Here is a 22270-nt window from a genome sequence, read left to right as displayed (position 1 = left end):
CATACGTGAGCATGCGAGGTATGCACGTATCGGATCAGCTTCTTAACTTGGCTACTTATCACCCACATTGTAAACTTACCATCCTTACCTAGCCGCACATGGACTACCTTTTAACTGACCTCAAATCTGTCGGCTTATCTGTCTATGTTCCGATATTGCGAATCATGCCTGGGTAGCGATCCATCTAAAATTAGGTTTTACGGTGAAATTCTAGGATCCTCTAATTGAGCTCTTTTCAAAGCCTCCACTTCTTGCCACGACGTCTAGGAAATACCCAGATTAACTTCTGGAATAATTAAAACCATGTCACCTCTACCTACCGCTTCGTTTTTTCCACAGGGATGTCTACTTAGCCAATCACGAACAATATTTGGGTTACCCTCAAAGTATTGTATCTCAAACGAGACCTCTTGAATCGACATCGCTTCCCTCCTCATCCTAATATCTTTCAAGTAAAATTTATTCAAAAATATTTAGGACTTACGATCCGTAACGATCGTGAATTCTCGGCCCAAGAGAAAGGCCCGTAACTTTTCAAGCGCCCATGCTTTGGCTAATATTTTTTTTTCCATTGGGGAATATAAACTCACCGGCCCACAAAGCTTACGGCTTAATAAACATGTTGCATTTTCCTGATTTGATGTATCTTTTTGGCTCAGCACTGCACCTAAGTCATAATTGCTACCATCATTTTGAAGGAACATGCGTTTTGAAAAGTCCGGGTGAGATATATTGACGTTGCTAACAAACATTAATTTTGCGGCTCTGAAGGATTTTTCATGTTCCTCCATCCGCCGCCGTTTATTTACTTTCTTTAGAAGGTTGAGCACAGGGCCATTTCTCTCGGAATGGTGTCGGCAGAGACGAGAATAATAATTACAGGGGCCCCAGAAAAGCACACAGTTTCCTCACGCTTTATTGCTGTCGGTACTGCGTGATCGCTGGTATCTTACCTGGGTTGTCAATAATACCATAGACACTAATGGCATGGCCGATAAAATTGATATGTTTTTTTTTTAAGAAACGTCATTTTGATAAATTTAATCTTAAATTAGCATTTTGCAAACGTTAAAATGCATAAATTAAATGGGAGAGGTGATAAATGGAGGACCGTGAGAATACCACTACATCATCTAGAGTTGTGGCATAGATTGAAGTGTCTCTCCGAAGTGTTTCGTCTACACACCATATCAAGACCGCCCCACTCTTTTATAATCCAAACGGAACTGCAAAACACGTAGGTGCAGGACTTATTCAGGAAAGTAGTGTACTTTTCGTCATCCTCGTGAAATTTAAGTTGCCAATAGTGATGACGTGAAGTCCGTGTTAAGGCTCGGTTAAAACGACTCAAAACTTGTCTCCCGACGTTTCGATACGCGACTTGCTGATCATTCTCAGGGGATCTTTCGAATGGAGATCCCCTAAATCCGTGGAAACACAACGTAATTAGCTTTTTCTTGGGTTTTTAACCATTTTTATTCATGGGTTCTTTGTTTTTGCTTAAGTTACTCCTTTTTCTAGATGATTTCTATTCTTATTGCATTGGTATTTTACCAATTAGTCGTAAATGTGGCTCACAAAACCTCCTTCTTCTTTCAGGAAGTGGCATGGTGCCTGGAAAACCTGGAAGGCAGTATTCTCTGGGCTAGAATCTTTGAAACTGGTACCTCGGTAAGAATACAAGCCTTTTTTACATAATGATTCTTTTGCTGAGTGTCAATTTAGTCATTCCCACTATTTAAATAAATGCAATGGATTTCGGCCAGTTTAAAAGTGTGCAATGCGTACGCAATATAACAGGCAGGTTCTAATGACACATGTGGGAGACGGTGCGCGTGTGTTGTATCAAAATTAGATACAAAAATCTATATACAGCTTTGAGCATGGGACACTGGCTTAATATTCATAAGTATTCCAACCAAGTTACAATACAGTAATTTGAACGGTGTATTAATGATGGAAATTCCTCCTGAAGTCGTAATTCTCAAATGATCTATAGCACGGGTGCATTTCAGTATTCTGGGCAGAGAATAGCACCCGGCAAGGTCGGAATTCCACGGTTTCCAAGACTGCGATATCCGTATCATGACCCGCAGCAAAAAGCGGGTTGCGGCGGTATTTTTTTAAAGGTTATATTAACCACATAATGAACTTGAAAATGAAAAATGAAATAACTGCTTGCTATGAAGTGATTGTTAAAAATGATATTGTAACGACTAATCATAGTGAACTTATCATTGTAGACGTGCTGATTTTTGACTAGTTGAACAAATTGTGAAGGATTTGTTATTCCAGCTTTAATATGCAGATGTAAAACTTAAAACTCTTCAACAGAATTTTACAATAATATTTAATGCAAATAATAATTAGGATTAGCAAAAATTTTCCGCATTTCATTCATAATGGCTTGGGATTTGCGAGTGCTCGAAAATTCCAGTCGAGTCGAGTAGTTGGTATTCGACTCGAGTGTTTTGAGTAGCATTACGAATGTGAAGTCGAGTAGTTTCGGCTACAGAGCTGTCGAGGCAATTGAATTTAGAAATCTGCCAATAGGAAGCGTACTCATGAATCTCAAGTAACAATGTAATTTTTTAAGTCGATAAGTCATTCTAATGCCTTGGCCCGGGAGTTTCATCTTGCTATGTACACTTCAGTAGTCGCCGTTGGCTCGAAATACCTTTTCGTCATCCGCGGCGACCGATCTTCTTCCTTCCCGGCGGCGTGTTCGGAGTAATCCGAGGGAACCATTGCATCGCTCATACTTTCTTTTGCGATACCTTGTAACCTACCCATTTTTCTTCAATAAACGCCAAGAGAATTCGTAACAAATTGTTGAGATCTCTGAAATAAATAGCCGTCAAATTTGCCCAAAACGTACGGGTACCCTTACATAAATTGCCTACAAGCTGAAATTTTGCATGAACCTTAAGGATACCACTTTGATGAAGTACTGAAAAGTCCCCATAGATCCCGTTTGTGCTAAAATTTTATTCAAGGTCAAAGGTCACAAAATGGGTTTCTTGCATTTTTTGGCCAAAACGCTAGTTTTATGAAAACAATTGCTCTGTACAAAATTGTAGATAAAAAATTGTCTACAAAATTGTTATCAATAATTTTTCCCTTAGATTTACCGTCTCTGAGAAAAGCCATTTGAAAGTTAGCTGCAGCTGTATTTTACGTAATATGCATTGCTATATTGTTGCGCTCTGCGAACATTATTATACGCGTAACACGAATTTTGGCTATCAGCTCTCACCTGTCCCTTCGCCAACAATATACTCATACTTTCCTTTGCGATATCTCTGTACGCTACCCATTTTCATTCACTCAAACGCCGAGAGAATGCGTAAAATATTGTTACGATTTCTGAAAGAATTATGTAACTTTAATGTTGTAGCGGACAATTTTAGTTTTTTCCGGTGTTTAAAGTCACATGCTTTAAGCCTTTTTGATTACTGGGTACGTCCGATACTAATATTCTTTTCATTCATTTCCTGCGAGTTTTTTTCTAGAAATTAAAAAACAACAGTCACTAAGGTTGATTTGATGACGTGAGAAATGCATATATACTTGCCCTACAAAGCTAAAATTAAGTTTTACAGTTCGTTCACCTCGTCCACTTAAACTCCATGAAGATTCAAGACCCATAATAATCATTGATATAATTTTTGATAGGTATTTCCAATGTTCCCGAATCTTACAATTATGGATAGTAAGTATGTACTTGAGCAGAAATTGCCTTCCTTGAATTCTACTTGCCTTTACTGCCGGCAGAAATTTGCCATGAAAGGCACTTTTCAGCAGGCAGTAATATGGAGACGTCAAAACCTGCTGCCTGATCAAGTAGAAAATTTGTTTTTCCAGCGTGAGAATTGAAAGGCTCAAAGATTATATGGTTAATTTCTAAAGGTTAATTCATTTCAATTGTGCCTATGGAACCTTTAAGACAAATTAAGGTTCATTTATCTCCTAATTCTGGCACAATTATCCTCAAATTTCCTCATTATCCTTTCCGTTTTACATCAAGTTAAGCATTTAGAATAAAAACCTCATAATGGGATCGGAAAAATAAGAATATATTAGAGCATGCATGGCTGTATTGCCTGGACCTGAAATTACCGTACTCGACTCTATACTCGCGAGTAGGTTTCAGCTCGACTCGAGATCAAAAAGTGCTACTCACACATCCCTTATATTTACTACCTATAATTTTATTGTTGTATTTTACGTTCGACTAAGGGTAGACTTTCAAGTCCATTCATGAATTTTTCTAATCTTTGTTTACTCACTGACACAGTTTCTCGCCAAAAAATTTGTAACTATAAATGGAAACTAAAAATACCACATATTTGAACAGTTGTTCAAGTGGTCTGTACATAAATATACAAACTTTGAGTCGAAATTCTTTTACGCAAATAATTCCCTTCTTTCTACAAACCATAATTTATTAAAATATAGCACGAGTATTCGTGTTATTGTATACTTGCTTGAAAACAGAGGAAAAGTCCTTGCATTAAATCAGTTTCCCAACACATGCATTCACCACAGAAGATTAATGCAATATCCACGAACAAAATTATGCAATACTTACCATGTGGACATCCATACATATCGCAACCTTTAAGCAAATAGTTTTTGAAAAAATTATGATTTAGTTTATCGGCTCAGATTAGGGTCTATTAAAATTTTTATTGTGCATCAGTAACTATAAGCGATGACTGTAAGAAACATGGTAAATGAGATGGCTGCTGGTCATTTTGGCGTAGATTTCAAAATACGACTTTTAACCGTTATATTTTAATATGTACGTGATAAAATGGGTAATTTTTCATCTGCTCAATACAATTTGTATCATCGTCAGGTATTTTTCTCTGAAAATTTTTATATTGCACAAAACGCCGTTGTGGAAGCGAGTAGAGGAAAAGACAGATTAGGGGAAAGAGGAGGGTGGAGAGAGGGAACAAAGGGGGTTGAGAGAGTAAAAGTTATAAGCCCTGCGGTTTAATGGTAGAGGAATGGAAGATTGAATGCGTCGGTCACCTCTAACCATTTAATTGTATATTTTTAATAGTGTAGCATGATTTTTGCCTATTTATAGAAGATATTTTCGTCCTGTTTAGAATAAATTTGATTTGAATAAAAGTTAGTGACATGCACTTAGACTAACTGATGTTATGATAAATTGGTTGTAAGTGAACTTATATATCTTTCTTTTGCATTCAGAGCATTGAGGAGCGTGAAATTCGCCAGCAATTCGAGGAGAGAATTTCAATCAGACCTTTGCGAGCTCTATGAAGAGCTGAATGGAGCACGTGGAGGTCGTGCCGTGGAATTGTTGGACCGAAGGTAAATACCGTTGTCGTTGGCATACTTCATGTTAATTTTAATGATGGAAATATATATCGCTATTCAATGTGGTCATTCTCTAGCCTATTGAATAATTATTTGAACTAATTTATCTGGGAAAGCTTTATCTTTCGTAACTTTATGGCATTGCAAAATTTAATCAGATAATGAGTAAATTTAAACTTCGTAGCCTATGGTTGAAGAAATTGAATGGAGATCCGGGGGTTCGACTGTTAAAATAATAACTATTAAAATGCTCCATTCTCATGAGTAAGTCCACATTTGAACTTATTGGCAGAGAATGTCTGACGCATTGATAAACGACAAAATTTTTAAATTAGTATTTGAAGTTAGTGTTTCATTATTTATGTCACATCTAGTTGAGCCTATACAAATGTTGCTTTTGAGCTTCCGTTAATTTTGGTAATTGAACCATTTTGCTCATAAGTATAAATAAATGACTATGGGTTTGTCCCTGCTTAAAGAGACAGACGTGTTGTTCGAATAATTAAGAGGCTAAAGGGACCTAATAGATTGTTTCTCTGTATACAGTGGATTGACAAAAAGTTTCACATTAATTCTCTCTCATACCTTTGCTATTTCAAAATTCCGTAGATACTCACTTAACAATGAGTTCGAAAAACGATCTTAGCTAATAATTGGATTGCTTGCGTGTCACTATGTTTCGCCTAAAATTTCTAGTTTTTTCAAAATCGATTGAACCCCTTCACGGAAATTTTCCCATTAGTTTTACCATGTTCCACCAGAACTGATGCTTTCTTTGAGCGTCACCATTGACGTAGAGCTGCTACTATCTCCGGGAAAAAGTTCCCTACCGAGAACATATTGTTATCATGTTCTAAAAACTGGCCTTTAGGCTGACATGTAGAATGAAGGTGTTGAAGAATTGCTGGCAGGATACTATTGTCCATAAGTGACAAAAGGAGTACTGGTCAATAGAGACGTTTGCTTAGCCTTTGCCTCGAAAGTAAATTACTTCTACTCCATGCCGAATTAAATCGAAACTAGATGGTCATACGTGGTGCAAGGGCTCCATACTATCAATAATAGACACTTCGCTACTACCAAAAAATATGAAATTTCAATTTAATGACCGTTTTCAGCTATTACACAATTATCAAATACAGAGAATGTAAAACATATGTTGGGGACAGGTTAATATACACTATGTTTGTTGATGGCGTGGGGTTGGTACCGAGCTGGGATTAATAATTCCTGGAGGGAAAGGGGAAAAACAAAGTTTGTAAAGAGTACTACCTTAACGGCGACTATTGGCACATGACGTCACAGCATCACGTACCTTAAATATCTTCCACATTTGAATTGATACATTTTTCAAATAAACGGCATAGATGTTAGCATTTTATTATCTTTCGAATACAACCATAAAATTTTCTAATACTCATTCAGCGTCTATAGCAAAGGTACAAGGGTATCTTATTTTTAGAGCTAGCGTTTTGACAGTTCTTACAAAAGGTCTGCATCCTTCAACGTTATACACTGATTCCTTTTTTATGAATTCAACACGTAAGTCACTGATACTGAATGGCGACTCTGGCGCATTACGTCACAGCATCCTCTACCTTAAATATTTTACACATTTTAATTGGCGCTTTTTTTTCTATAAACGGCATAGCTGTTAGCATTTTATTATCCTTGGAATACAACCATCAAATATTCTAATACCTATTCATCGTTCATGGTAAGGGTACAAGGGTCTCTTATTTGTAGAGTAAGTGTTTTAACAGTTTTCTACAAAAAGTGTTCATCCCTCAACGTTATAAACGAATCACTGATTATTTTTTATGAAATCAACACTTAAGTCTCCAAAAGTGCATGCTAAAGCTGGTACATGACGTCACAGCGTCGTGTACCAGCTTTGTACCACCTTAAATATCTTTCACATTTCAATAGATAAATGTATGCGGTAAACGGTATAGATGTTATCATTTTACTATCTCTCGGATGAAACAATTAAATTTCCTCAAACCTTTGAGGGTTCATTACCAGAGTGCAAGAGTTCACCTGTTTGAAGATATATCGTGTTAACTTCTATAACAGAAAATGTTCATCCTTCAAGCTAATAAAACAAACCATGCTTTGTGTTAACATTTTTGTTCTCTAACATTAATACCATATTCTGATGTTCCAAATTGGTGTTGAATTTTTGCTGCCTTTGAAAATCGAAAGGTCATCTCCATCCTCCTAATTCAATTTCTAATATAATTCATGGTCATCGATCTGGGTAAAAAAATTAAAAAAGAAATAATAGATTTCTTTTTCGTGTTTAATTTTTTTTAAATAAATTAACGTACATAATATTTATGATTTACTATTCTTTCTTCCATTATCTGTATTATTTTTGTTGAAGAAGCATAAAGTGATCTCTTTAATTATTATAGCAATAAATTTTAGCGATCTTCCTCTCAACCCGTAAATTCCGTATCTTTCACTCATAATCAACGAAAAGTTCAATCTCAACGTTTGCAACACTCATAAATAACATGTTGTTCCACCCACTTCCACGAAATGTCGCATGGAAACGGTAGAGCACTTTTCTTCTTTATTTCAGGTATTCTAGCTGACATATTTTTCCTTTCCTTTCGTAGTTCTGCAACTTTTCCCAGTGATATGTTTAGGGGGATGGGGTATCACAGGGGTCATGATCTATAACTATACCGTAACTATACATCCTATTGTGCCTTTAATTGTGGAAATACAAGTCTCTTTTATATTAGATGAGAATTATAATTTAAAAAAATAAAATTAGACGAGCTATTACCTCACAAAATTGCTTCAAACTCGGGTGCTTATAATTATGACGTTATAAGTAAATGAAGATGACTAACACGCATCGAAAAGTTGAAAAAGGTGTGAAAAACCTATTTACCAAACCTCAAGATAAACCAGAAGCATTGCTATCAACTAAAAATATGTGTAAATAGCACTTTTATCTCAATTTTAATGCACTTTCAATTACAGTTTATAGCATTTTGTAGCGTCTTTCCTTTCTTTTTTCATTTGGCATTATTAGTAGATGACGACAAATTGAGGCGAAACATTGACTTAATCATTGAATTTTCAGCACAACACAACATTTTCAACACAAATTATGGTTTCTATTATTAGCTTGGAGGTTGAAAATTTTCTGTAATAGAAGTCAAAACGATATGTCGTCAAATAGGGGTACCCTTGCACCCTGGCAAGGGACCCTCAAGGGTATGAGGAAATTTAATCCTTTCATCCGAGCGATAGTAAAATGTTAACAGCTATACCGTTTAAAGCATACGTTTATCTATTGAAATGAGGAAGAAATTTAAGGTATACGATGCTGTGACGTCATGTGTCAGAGTGTCCATACGGTACTACTGTCAAGAAGGGGGGGGGGATTTGGGAGGGTGATGAGTAATGAGTGGAATGGATTGGGAAAAGATTGGATTGAAAGGGGAATGGATTGGATTACGTCATTAACAAGGTGTTCTTTGGTTGCTATCTTTGGAATTTCTAAGGCAACCACCATCCTTTCTTTCCCAGGAAAATGGATTCTTTTGTATCTGAACTGCTTTGGCGCCCCATTTCCAAGAGGTGCCCGGCGAAAGCTGACTTGTCATTTTTTTTCCTCCAGCATGCTTCGTGTTTCTTCATCCTTGTCTTGAAGTTAGGTCCTATTTGGCCGATATAAAATGAATCACAATTATTACCCTTTAATTCATAGATACCAAATTTTAATGTGGGTTCAATAACATCTTTTGTATTATTAAACAATATTCCCAAGGTGTTGTCATTATAACATGCGACCTTGGATTTCTTGGGTTACAAGATTGGATGAAAGAGCAGATAAAAGGTATTATTTTTCGACGGGTAGCAAGGAACTTGACTTGGAGTCAAATAAATGGCTGAAGGTGAGCATGAGGCCAAAATGTGAATGTTTTACAGAATAACAGTTTTTATTTTTCTCCCTCTTTCACAGACGGGGTGAAATATCATTGATTAACGACCATTTCTTCGCTGCGATGGTGGAAAGCGAACTGAGGCAGCTCATTTGGAAGTTGAATGAGGCGCTAAACGAGTCGGCGCCTCAGATTCTCCTCCAAATTGTCATCGCCACCATCCAATTAGGAAACGGCGAGACGGTCGGTGAGTGGATGTGCATGTATGATCAGGGTTTACTCTGGTCAATGGAATAGAAAGAAACTCTCCTGAAAGCCTAAACACCCTGAAAATGGAGAATGGGAAGTTAGAAATGGAAATGGAATGGTTACGAAATACTTACTTTTTCAGCTTCTTCAACCTCTGCCAACTGTAAATGAGAGATACAAAACTGTATGAGTATGCGGGCATAATTGGTCGGCTGCAATTGAGTCATTTCTCATTACACGCCTCTGACGGAGGTATGGGCAAAGAGATGGAAGTTATTGGGGTCGAATTGGTCACCCTGGGTAAAAGCAAGGCAGTCGACAAAGCACTGAGGTCACAATGACAATCGTTGACACTGTTCATTCAAAGAATCGGAACATGATCAGTGTATTGTTGGTATACCCGTTCTGAGGTACTATTGGGGAAAAAAGTATCCCGGCAAGGTTTGTGCCGCCAATATCGGTGCGCGAGTTCGTGGGTTTCCTTTCCAGTGGGTTGCTATTCTTTGGTCAGTGAGGGAAATTCAAACAAGTCAAACCATTTCCTATTTTCGTCGTCCAAATACGCGACCGACTACTCAGTGTCCCGACACCCAAAGCCTGACTCGCGATGGACTGCGTAGAATTGAGGCGCATTCGACGGCATCATGTGCGCACCTTGGGAACGCTCCACTGAATATTTCTTCGTCTATCTCAAAGAAACGACAACAATCACTACGGGCCATAGCAAGCTTTCTCTTAAGGTAAACAAGACAGTTGACTTGAATATTCGATGGGCCACGTATTTAAATGCAGTTGATTTTGAAGAAGTTTTAACTTTTCCGGAAGGACGGCCGTGCAATTGCCAGAACGCGTTTTTCTTTCGACAAAGAAGGATGTTTTTCTATCTTATTTAAGATAGGAAAACATCCTTCAGCATGAAAAAGAGAAAAAAAAATAGTCACCACGGTGGAGGCAGGCATAACAGTAGCGGAAAAATAGAGAAGGAGGAATAAAAATTGAAGTACCGGATACTACTCGGAGAAACATGGAGGGTAATGAGGCATTGAAAAATCGGAGAAGACCTCCACCTGAAAAGTGACCGACAAGGACCTAGGTCTTCAACTGGAGATGTTGATGCTGGCATATAGTACATCAAACAGCCGCATAAATTTCGAATTTAATAAAAGGAGAGATATTGTCCCAAGTGAAGTGTGAATTCATTGGACTACATTTCTCGCTCTTCATTTTTTTGTCCACATTAATTTAGATATTTCATTTGACCATTATATTATGTCAAAAGTAATTTTACAACAAAATATCATGCATTGTTTTAATTTTACAAAATTGTTTCTCAAATATATAAAAAGAAAGTGAGGCATCAAATTGCAGAAAATAATTTTTTTTGCCACTGGTTAGGAAAAAATAAACTGTTCATTTTGTTTTGCGATTCATGGAATTAAACCCGAACAATTATGTGTCTATTAGGTTTGTAGCAATCATGTTCATATTACTGAGGAAATTTTCAATCACAATTGACGCGCCAAAAGATTTTAAAGTGATAATTGTTTAGGTATCACTGGTGGGACAGATATCTCACTCATTCACTCACTCACTCACTGATTCACGTATACAAATTCCCGACCACTTCCGGACGTGCTGGGAAGACGAAATATTTACCGTGGGTGGAGAAAAAGTATTAATCGGGGAGAAAAATCCGAAAACTTGAAAAAGTCGATCGGTTTTCGAGATATATCGATCCGAATTAACATTGGAGCCTTATGGGACTAAAACTTTTTCCATTCATTGCCTACTTGCAAATGTCACGGGAACATGAAATATCTTTGCTGAAAATTAGATTTTTTGGCCAATTTTTTGGTGTATAGATTATTGCCATATTTTTATTATAAGCATTTTTTATAATTTTTTTAAAATTTCCAATGCTTTTCTTAAGGGCCTATCTTAGGATTTTTTTAAAACCAATTTTAAATCGTTGTAGAAATAAGTCCTTAACAAATGAGATACTAGACTTTTTGGTTGATTTTTTGGTGTGGTAGTCTTTGCAATATTTTGATTTTAAGTATTTTTTTTAGTTTTTAAAATTTCCAATGCTTTTCTTATGGGCCGAACTTCGGAATTTTTTGACCTGTTTGCAATAATTGTAGGACAAATTCCTTTGACTGCAAGATACTAGATTTTTTACTTAGTTTTTTGGCTACCTTAAATTTTCCATAAGTCAAACGGATATCGATAAATTAACGATTATCGTTTTACCATTGAAATCGCGACTCCTAAAACGTTTGGTTACTTATAACACATCCGCCGTGAAGTTTGCATTCCCTCAACACACGATTTTAAATTTTTCGGAATTTTTTTGCCACTTTCCGACGACGTACGGACACCAAATTAACGTAAGTGACGTTTTTTTCGTGCCCCTACGAGCCGCTAACAGGAGAACGCAGAATATTCAATTTGCACGGTGACACCGTCGAAAGAACATGCTTGCACTACAGCTAAACAGCCGAAATTTTTATCGTAGGTAAACGATGCCGCGTTATACAGAAAAAGCACTTTAAATCCCCCGATAACCCCCTGTTACCCCCCTAAATACATAAAAATTACCTAATAAGTCCTATATTTCGTGTATCATTCATCCCAGTTGTAACGTTTTTATTGATTCGGAATGGGAATTGTGTCGGATATATTAACCCGTTATGTTCAATTATCCATGCCCATTTACACACCCGCAATAAAACTTCAAAATTTTAAAAGTACATTTCTTAACGAAATGGTAGAGGTATTTTGTTAGTCCTGGCGCATGGACACCTAAACGCGATTTTTTAAAACCACTTCCCCATAAGGTACGGTCACGAAATTCGCGTGAGTAATGCCTTATTACAGCGCCTATGCACCGCTATGTGGAGAACACAGAATTTGTAATCTATATGTGAGTAACAGGGCTAAATTCATTGTTTCCCTAAAGCTAGAGCGCTGGAATTTTTATTTCAGGTCGGCAAACCAATGTTATGCAGGAAAATTTCTCGAAATTTCACGTGGCTCTCTAGAAGTCCAGCGAAAAAATTATTTTTCTCTGTAAATAGCATGTTTTTTGTTGTTTTCGCATATTTTATCAGTAATTCCGTTCTCCTATGACTCATCGCTAAGGAATTTCTTAGGATGATTGTGACCGTAGTCAGTTCACTCATAAAAACCCCTGAAAACCCCCCGGACAGCCTTAAGAACATCGTCATAAGCTAAAATGCCACAATCACGGCTAGCATGCATCTACATTCTGCCACATTATCCCCCAGCAGCCTTTTTAAACGATAGGGGATAGCTGGTAGTACGCATTGCTTGGTGAGGAGTGAAAACCGTGGCGGCGAAGCTCCCCTCGCTCCAGGAACGACGGACGCACTCCGAGGAGTCAGAGGCGCGCAAAAACTCCGAGAACCCTCGGGCGGCGATTCCGCCCCAACACGTGGAGCAGCCGAACGGGTGTCTTACGAGGGGGGAGGGCGACGATAACCCTTGGGCGGCGAAGCCGCCCACAGGCGAGGAACGCAGCCGTTCCGAGGAGTCAACAGCTCGGGGGGACACCGGTAAACCTTGGGCGGCGAAGCCTTCCCGTCACGAGGAAGGGCGATGCCGTTCCCAGGTGTCGACGCCTCGGGGGGACTCGGATAACCCTTGGGCGGCGAAGCCGCCCTTACACGATGAACGGCGAAGCCGTTCCGAGGAACTAGCGGGTCTCTGTCAGAGGGCTGCCTCAATATCTGGGCGGCGAAGCCGACCCCCGACGAGGTACGGCGAAGCCGTTCCGAGGAGGCTCGTGTGGGACGGCAAAGCCGTCCGGCGGCGGCAGCCGGCGAAGCCGGATGCGGGGGGATTTTAGGGGGCGCAGCCCCCTAACGAACGCGCGCAGCGCGGCGAGTTTCCATATGCTATCAGTTTGAAAATCTATAATTTGATTGGTATGTAAAAACAAACAATTTTCTTACAAAGACTATATGTGTTTGACTTGAGGACATTCAGTTGATACTAGACGGTTTAATGGCTCACTATCATGGCCATCGATGGCTGATTTCAGGGAACACATCGTAGACCATCTCACTCACCCAAATAAGAGAAAATTTGGAGGGACAAGCCTGCTCTCTCGATTGGGCCCCTTGCGCTGTCTCTCTCAGGCGATCTTGAATCCCATGTTAATGAGAACAATTCAAGGACGTGATGAGATTTGAAGACCAAAATCCTTGTAGATATCGACAAAAATACCTATGCTACGCTAGCAAGAATCGTCGCAAACGACATGTATCAGTTTTCTCAACCTACCGGGAATGGGGAATGTCTTCCACCTGATTTTACGTTCAAAACTGTATATAAAAGAAATTAAAATATGTGCTTACCTTATTTTTAAAATTCTGGGTCACATAATGGGTTTTATAAAGTTTTTAAGAATGGGAATTATGTTGCCGTACCCTGATTCTCAACGTGATGAATTTATTGCCATATAGGTGCTATTTCCCAGCATATGTGCTTTACTTATTGGCAGGGTACGTGACTTACAACATTAGTGTGGGTGATGTGATCATTTAAGAATCATTTTTAAATTTAGGAGGAATAAATGCCTTGAGTGAAATTGACTTTTTCGCTGTTATACAAAGATGCTAATGTGTGACGTTTGTGTCATTTCCAGGGCTCTTCACCTACATTGGAATCCTGGCATCACTAGCATCTTTTTCTTGGACCCTCCATTTGTACCACTACGTACAACACTACGATGGACTCGTGAACAACTTCAAGCCGTTACAGAGACTCACTGACTTTCTGGCTCACTTCTTAATCGTGGGTAAGCACTGCCTTTAAACATTTTACAGTACATTTTACTTATTATTTTCTGAATGAGCTCCCAATTTTACCACATTTTATTATACCCTCTAACTTGTTTTTCCTTCCGGGAAAAACCTTGCAACTCAAATTTAGACCAATTCTTGATTATCTAAAGAGCTAAAATCTTCGGGATTGCTCAAAATTGGATTACATTGCAATCTTCTTATACTTTTTCTACCATTGGAAAAGTACCTCGAGTAATATTTCAATGTAAACATTTCATATGGAGTTCTAAGTATGGCCCATTAAATCCAGTGGAGGCACTGTCATCTCAGTATGTGCCATAAATAATCTGCTTTTGAAACGTAAAGTACCTCTATCTTTTTTTTAAGTTTATCTTGAACTGAAAGCTACAATTAACGATTCCTCAAATGATTTGTTCTGAAAATTATGTAACCACTTTCAAAAGTCTTAGGCAAAAGGTTGTGGTGACAATTATGCTTCTCGAGAAGTTTTTTGCTTCCCTTACTCTTTTTGTTTTCCGTGGTAACTCAACGGAAATATTTCATTTGCGCGTGGAGAAACATGCTCTTAGAGCGATATTTACATGAAAATTGATCATTCTGTTTCGTTTAATGCCGGATTTAATAATTATTTTTTGTGCATGTACTACGTACTTGCCCCTGCTTTCAGTTGGTTTCTTTTTTACGCATTATAATGCCTTCTATGCAAAGAGTTACGGTGGCCTAGTGGAGTAGATGAGCGGCTGAGATTGTGATGTGTGCCGGATTGAATCCCCAAATTAGAATTTTATGGTCATTTTTTTCAGGTCCTCCACTTGTTTTGTGTTTTTTTATATATTTAAAGCCATTTTAAATTTCCTGTAACAGCATCACATACTTTTCTTTACCGTAAGGTGCCATATACATGTTAAGCTGTGGCCTGTGTGGCCTTATCCTTTTTGATATTGGCTACATTTAAAAAGAAGGTATTCGAAAAAGAGTCTAAGCCGGTGGTAAAGATCGGATTAAAACCCGGCGTAAGCGTTTTTGAACAGTTCAAAGATTGGCGCGAGGAGTCACATATTTCGTTTCATTAGTAGAAATATATATATTTTGATAATATCGATCTTGATTATTTCTCATAATTCATTTACTTCGCACTATCCTCGGTTGTTTTGATTGTGCTATCAGATTTGAATACTTTCTTGAACCTTTGTGGAATGTGCGCATTTTGCGATCATAGCTATTGGTTAACCTACCTTTTTGTGCGTCATTATGTGATGTCTTTTTTGAGTAAATAGCGTAATAGCCATCATTATTCTCACATATTACTTCACTAGGGTTTCGTGCTAAATGCGTTCTATGGTTTTCAATTAATGCAACAATCCAACTTATCTCCCAGGACGGATTCGTCCAATTACTCGGTGGGCTGAAAAAGAAAACTTGTTGAAATCATTCCCAATTGTGAATGCAAAACCGGGAAGGCCAAAAAATCTAACCATTTATTGTAGTGGCACCCTTTTATATCGTAACTGCGTTAGGTCGAGCCCATTTTTAGTATTTCCAGCATCACTATTTTTATAACGAGCTTTAACTAATATATACGTTTCTTTTGTACTTTATAACATGTTTCTGACATTATTTTTAAATTCATAACATTTACTTTATCAATGTTGATCAGTTAAAAGACTTCTCATACGAGTCCTATATAGATTTTAATCATAGGTGCTAGCATAAATTTTGTAAAATAACCTCAATTCTTCTTTTCAGTGAGAAAATTAGAAAGCACGATCCTTATTTTTCTTTTTAGTATTCTAAACTTTTCCTCGCTTGAGGAAATGCTCTTTGAAAAAAATATGTGCACCATGAGATTAGAGCCCGGGTCTATGAAGTTAATCAACGCGTATACCATTTCACCACGTCAATTCAATTGAACGAAAATGAATGATTAGAAAATAATTTTGGAGTGGTATCTATTGAAACGTGAACCGTGGAACTGTAAACCATGGCAAAGCGTTTGAAAAAGAGAATTAAAGTATTCATATTCACCGTTCTTCCTTTAGCTTTTATTAATTGTTGGTGTAAAAAGTATCTTTATCAACCATATGAAGGAACTGAATAATAATTATAACAATCAATACATAGAAGCCATAAATTATCATGTCCAAAAAAACCTGAAACTTTATCACAGAAATCTAATAACAATTCATTCTGTTACAAATTTCTTGTATGTGAAAATGGAAGGTTGATGTAGTTTTTAAGTAGTAATCATGTAACCAGGAACTGCGAACCGTGAACAATGGAAAGATAAAATCAAGGAAGCATGTGGTTCACACACAACTTAATCAATAATTCAGAACCAATCTTGGACACATGAGCTATGGAAGAGCAAAGGAATATGCGGTTGAGCGTTACGGGGATAGATAATAGACACAATAGGTAGAGGGCGGAAATGCAGTTGCCTAAATGGATGGGCTGCTGAATTTGTCGCAGAATATTGTTTGTTACTGGGCAAAGCGATTCAAGGAAGGCGACGAGTAACTGATAGACAGGCGAAGGACCGGATGATCTCTTGCCATCCATAATTTCGAGGACATCAGGATTCCCCATTTGATCGAGGATATTCTTTTGTGTCAACAGATTAGTTTCCCTATCCTGAAAGGAGTATTTCGATGCAGCTACGCAGCAGATAGAAGTCGGGTGATGGATCTTAGTGTTCAAATCCACAAACCTGCCCTCAAGCCATTCCTAACAGACCGACAAAAATATTTAATGCTGTTATTCAGGAGGAACAATATAATTAGGGAATAGACTTTTATGAATCTCACTACTTTCTTTGACGTGAAAATTATTCGCAACATAAAATAATGAAGAATAAAACTGTGAAAGAAGAGGAATTCAAACATGCAGAGAATTTGAAACAAATTGTCATATTTCGTGAATTGGTTATATTTTGTCCATTTTTCATATCATGACACAAGGTGATTCATACGTGCATTCAAAAACATTTGATGTATCGGTGAACGAATGCATAGGGAGATTGATAATATTGTGCATTTAAAATTATAAAATTAGTCTATTATAATTTCTGTTACATAATATCTGAATAAAATTTACTCACATCATAGTGTGGTTAATAACGTGAGAAAAAGAGTGACACTTCCCGTTGGTATGAGTATGTCAACGCCGAGGCCAGGTTATTATCCAGTCCTTACCATTGGCCTGCCTTTTTTTCGAATACCGAGATTTAGGTTTATAGTGTCTAAGCATTTACTTCTATAACTACCTCACGAAGCGGAAGCGGTGTTCATTGCGGAAAATCGTCAAAAACCGACAATCAATAACAATGGAAACAGAAATTGAAAATTTTTCAACAATTCACTGACATGCGGGACCCTTTGTCGCTAGTCTTAAACAATTATGTTTACACCGACGCTGAATGTCATGCACCCTTTTCCCTCCGGTTACGATTATCCTCTTTTGCAAATCCATTAACTTCATAAAATCATAGCCAATCATTAAAATTATGCGTCTTCTCCTACCGAATTGTATGACATGTATGAACTGTATGACATATAATCGTTAGAAAAAGTGTATGAAGCAGTTACAGGGAATTAAAAATGATTTTAAATACATAATGAAACACAAAACGAGTTTAGGACCTTAAAAAAATATGAACAAAAAATTCTTCTGCGGAATTCGACCCAAAATACATCGCAATCTTTGCCACCCCTTAACTCCACTAGGTCATCGTAGCTGATTTCTATGAAGGCTTTATAATACATAAATGGAAACCAACAGTGAAAACCAGGGCAAGTATGTAGTATGGGCGGACTAAATAATCATTAAATCCTACGTAATTTAAAAGAGAATAATCAATTCGCAAGTAATATATCTCTCTGAGAGCATATTTCTTCACGCGCAAATAAAATATTTTTGGTGATTTACCGAGGAAAACAAAAAGTGTAATGGAAACTAAAATTTCTCGAGAAGGAGAAGTGACGCCACAAACTTTATCCTAAAAGTTTTGATAGTGACTGTTCATTGCCCCAGGGAATTTCCGACTTCGCACATAACTTCTACCGTTTCTATGATCCAATCAAAAATTGAATAAACAAACGTCTGCTGCAAAACTATTTCAAATTGAAGGAAAACGTTAACAAATTGAACTCAGAGTTGTAAAATTTTAAGAAAGGAGAAAGTGAGGAAATATATAATAATACAATGTGTTACGACATCAATTCCAAGACATCAGACAAGGTTGGTTGGAAAAATGAACAGTTTAGTTAGGATCTATCACGAAACTCTTGACGGCTCTCGATGAAACTCTCCATGAGTCCAAAAAATGAATGGGTCCAAAAATGAAGAGGTAAAATAGCTGAATTGCAAAATGTAGTATGAAATGAAAGAAAGTGAAGTGAAAGCAAGGAAAACAATAATAATGAGGTGTGTTAATACATCGTCTTCAGGACATCAGATCAAGGTTGGTAGGCAAGGTGAATTTTAATTACAATATTTTATAATATTAGTGCATTTAGGCTAATGTGTTTTAATTTATTTTATCATAATAACAAATACAGCGCATGATAATCTTTTTACGTAATATCCATTACAAAACCTTGATAGCTCTTGATGAAACTGTTAAATTAGCTCATTGTTAGTCTTGTCCACTGAAAATTATAGAATTTATAAAAAATGCCACTAATTTTACTGTCAGGTAAATGAAAAGTGAAAGTGAATACAAATCCATCCACTTCCAAGGTAGATGGAAATAAATGTTCTTTTCTCAATCAAAAAATGAGGTGAACGAAATGTCACATTTTTTGAAATATCTTTCAAAATGCAGGAAACCTCTAGGAAAGAATATCTACCGAGCGTAATTTAATATGAGCGGTAGTTTTTGAGATATTTATGGTCAAAGTGGAGGAGAGGGGTGCGAACGAAATTAGTGTGCCCATGAGGTGTGACGTCATTTATCCCTAATTTATCGGGGGAAAAATCCGAAAACTCGAAAAAGTCGATCGGTTTTCAAAATATATCGATTCGAATTAACATTGGAGCCTTATGGGACTAAAACTTTTTCCTTTTATTGCCTACTTGTAAATGCCACAGGAAAAAAAAACACTTCTCTCACGGAAACTAGATTTTTTTGCTGATTTTTTGATGTGAAATATTTTGCCATATTTTGATTATAAGTATTTTTTATATTTTTTTTAAATTTCCAACGAGTCTATCTTTGGATTTGTTAAAAACCAATTTGCACTGGTTGTAGGAAAAAGTCCTTAACGTATAAGATACTAAATTTTTAGGTTGATTTTTTGGTTTGTTTTTTTTTGCAATATTTTCATTTAAATATTTTTTTTAACTTTTTAAAATGTCCAATGCTTTTCTTGTGGGCCGAATTTTGGAATTTGTTTGACCAATTTGCAATAATCGTAGGAAAAATTCCTTTAAATACATGATACTAGATTGTTTCCTCAATTTTTTGGCTATCTTTAAATATCCATAAGCCGAACGAATTTCGAGTAATTAGCGATTATCGATTTTCCATTGAAATTGCGACTACTATAACTTTTGGTAACTTACAACGCAACCACCGTGAAGTTTGCATTCCTTCAACACACAATTTTAGATTTTCAGAATTTTTTTTGCCACTTTCCGACGAGGTAGGACATGTTGCCAGGAAGGTTTCTTGTAAAATTGAAGGGAAAGAAAGGTAGGTCATTTTGGGTTTCAGTGACCCAAAGAGTGTCAGAAACACCCTGAATTGTATATTATATATAAGTAGTGTTACTACAAATAAAGTAATATATAAAGTGTGTGTAATAACCTTTACCGGATTTTTCGCAAAATAAAACACGTTATTTCAAGTGTTTACTTAAAATTTATTTAATCAAAGTATTGACCATTTGATTCTATACATCTTACCATCTCTGAAGTAATTTATGGATAACATTCTAAAAGAATTGTAACTCCTGTGAGTTAAACCATTAATTAACCCATTTTTTAACTTCTTTGAAATTGGCAAAGTGTTGCTCTGCAAGCACATGTCCTATCGATGTGAAAATAAAAACAAACAATAACATACATTTCAAAAATTTAAACTTTATTAAACAATGTAACTTGTACTTAAAAATAAAAACAAACAAATTCAATGGGAGCGTTGGCTTTGCATGGTTTTAGAAAGTTCGGATAAATTTGGCTCATAACTTGTTGTTTTAAGTTTCATACACGACTCCAAATTTTCATTTGTTAGTTGGCTTCTTACTTTACTTTTAATTATATTCATGCAAGAGAACGCTTGCTCGCACGAATATGTCGATCCAAAGATTGTCAGTACTCCAAATGCTAACTTCTTCACCTCACTGTAGCCATCTGGAAGACTATTCCATGCGTCGAATATAAGTGCCTCAACTCGTGGCAATTCTTTTAAAGCTGTCCTTTTTTGTTGCGTTACGTACATATATTTCTGGACCTCCAACTCTTTCAACTTGCTTTTCAACTCTGTGAATTTTCCACTCCACAAAGCTTTACTTTTTGAATCGATCAATTGCATTTCTAAAGATCCAGTATCAACTCCAAATGGCTCAATGTGGATTTCGTCCCTATTTGTGTTGAGAGGATTTACTATGAATGCTAGAGTGGTTTTGTTGGTTTTAAATTGCTGAAATCTGTCAGCAAATTCATCTTAAATTTTTTTTATAACTTTGCTGAAGTAAAGCGTGTCAACAGTTGCACTGGTTTTATCGCTATATTGCTTTAGAAATTGAAAATGAAGCAATTTACCGCTCTGAATATCTTCTGCAAAAATAGTTAATTTTTCTTCGAAACAAACCAATTCTTCTACCAAAACATAGACTGGGTTTCCCTTTGCTTGCAGTTTTAGATTCAGCTAGTTTAATTTTGCCGTGAAATCTAACATGAAATTAAATGTTTGCAACCATTTTCCGTTCTCTAATTCAGGGTGATTCATGCCTTTTTCATTGAGGAATGTATTTATTTCATTTAAGCACAAAGCAAAACGTTTCAACACCTCACCTTTGGAAAGCCATCGCACTTTGTTGTGAAGAAGGAGGTCGGAATACTGAGTCTCCATTTCATTTAAGAATTCTTTAAACTGACGATGGTAGAGTGGTTTTGACAGGATGCTGTTAACAATCTTGATTACCAAATTCATGACCTCAACTATTTCGACCGGAAATTTTTGGACACAAAGCGCTTCTTGGTGTATTATGCAGTGAAACGTAAGAAATTCGTGATTTATTTTGCTCTTTTGTTGTTTGTTTGTTGTTGTCCCTTTATTTTTTCCTGTCATACTTTTGACTCCATCAGTTGCTATTGAAGCGATGTTATTTAAATCAATCTTATTATCTTCGAGGCATTTTTGCACGGCAGTTGCTATATCTTCCCCTCTAGTTTGTCCCGAGAGCGGTAGCAATCTTAGAAGTTCTTCTTTTAGTCCTTGGGAAGACAAATACCTGGCAAAAAGGGCAACTTATGCCATGTCTTTTATGTCGCAAGACTCATCTATAGGAAGGCGAAGGTCGGTTTGAGTAGTTACGGACGATGAGAGCGAAAATTGCTGGCTTACGTCGTGAATCGTGGTCCCCACTTCTTTCGCACATCCACAGCACAGCGGCGACGGCGTCATTCGAGAGCTTGCTTCTACCATACTGACGACAGTGACAACGCGTGTCACGGGGGAGAGGTGGAGTGAAAAGCGAGTACAATGGGCTGAGAGAGAGAAATGGTGCCCAGTCCTCGTTAGTCGATTCAAAATCGTTTTTAAATGTTTTTTTTTTAATAAGTAATATTTGCGTGTGGAACTAAAGAGCCACATATCCAAAGAGCTGCATGTGGCTCGCGAGCCGCAGGTTGGCGACCCCTGGTGTAGGCTGATATTTTTCTCTCTCTTAGAAATCAGTGCCACAACTCATCCCCATTCGTTTAATCCGTGTT

The sequence above is a fragment of the Ischnura elegans genome, chromosome 13 (assembly GCF_921293095.1).
Source record: "Ischnura elegans chromosome 13, ioIscEleg1.1, whole genome shotgun sequence".
NCBI lineage: Eukaryota > Metazoa > Arthropoda > Insecta > Odonata > Coenagrionidae > Ischnura > Ischnura elegans.
Note: the sequence above shows the minus strand (reverse complement) of the source record.